At 37.9% G+C, this 1362-nt stretch overlaps 1 non-coding gene across 1 annotated transcript; it reads left to right on the top strand.

Annotated features, from left to right (window-relative positions):
* Window positions 1–386: 386 nt before the first annotated feature.
* Window positions 387–459, top strand: TRNAK-UUU. Its single transcript has one exon. It is a non-coding gene; the product is annotated as a tRNA-Lys (tRNA).
* The last annotated feature ends 903 nt before the right edge of the window (window positions 460–1362 follow it).

Raw genomic sequence — 1362 nt, forward strand, 5'->3', positions numbered from 1 at the left:
ACTGCCAATTTGCTAACTCCCTACTCCAATCCTCTGTGGAAAAACAGACTCGGAGATGCCTACTAGATAGGTCATCTAGATGCTCCTAGATATTGCAAACTCAACATATTCAGAATTCAGTTCCAAACAGGGCAATTTACAGAAGAAATTCAGATTGCCCAAAACATGAAAAGATGCCCAACCTTACCTAGTAAACAGGAAATGCAAATTAGAGCAATAAATGCAATATTTCTCAGAAAGACGGACACACATTAATGAGAATGATAACATTCAGTGTAGGTGAAGATTAAGGCAAACGGGCACACAACTGGTACAAGTATGACTTGCTATACAACCTTTTAGGAAAGTAATCTGGCATTAACTATTAAAAAATAAGATACAGGGGTGCCTGGCTGGCTCAGCTGGTAGAGCATGTGACTTTTGATCTCAGGGCCGTGAGTTCAAGACCCACACTGAGCATAAATAGAGCTTACTTACAAAATCAAATCAGTGGGGTGCCTGGGCAGCTCAATCATTAAGCGTCTGCCTTTGGCTCAGGTCACGATCCCAGTGTCCTGGGATCAAGCCCCGCATTGGGCTCCCTGCTCTGCAGGAAGCCTGCTTCTCCCTCTCCCACTCCCCCTGCTGTGTTCCCTCTCACTTCCAAATAAATAAATAAAATCTTTTTTAAAAATTAAAAAAACAAAAAAACAAAACCAAAAAAATCAAATCAAATAAAAAATAAATCATAAAAATTTAAAAATACAAAGTATGTATTATATATATATTTTTTTATATTTTATATTATACATCAAAGAAATTGCCACACAGGTCCATAGAGCACACATACAACGATGCTCATCACATTGTTTGTGTTAATGGGAAGTTGGTGATAGTCTGCTTGCCGTCACTGGAGAAGTGGATAGGGAAAATGCGGTAGTTAGATAGCTTGGAGTACTATGCAGTGGTTAGAAGTAATGCCTTAGATGTATACATATGGCAATAGGAGTGGATTTTATGACAGAGAGCTGACTAGCAAAAACAACAAAATTGAGATGCCTGACAAAATATCATTTATGTAAATGAAAATAAAATAAACATAAAACCAAACTTCATTTTATAAGACTACAAACAAAAGAACACACATTAAGGAATGGTTTCTTGTGGGGTAGAGAGGGATCTACAAACAAACAAGGGAGGAAGTTTGCATGGGCCAATGACGGTAATGTCATATAAAATGAGGAATGTGATTAGCTCCACCCACAGCACTGAGGAGCTCCCCCAAATTAATAATGCATTGTCTTTGACCCTACAGACTATTCCCAACTTTTTTGCCACGAACAATAATGCTGCAACAAATACTCTTCATATATATATACACAT

This window comes from Meles meles, chromosome X (assembly GCF_922984935.1).
Source record: "Meles meles chromosome X, mMelMel3.1 paternal haplotype, whole genome shotgun sequence".
In the NCBI taxonomy this organism is placed as follows: domain Eukaryota; kingdom Metazoa; phylum Chordata; class Mammalia; order Carnivora; family Mustelidae; genus Meles; species Meles meles.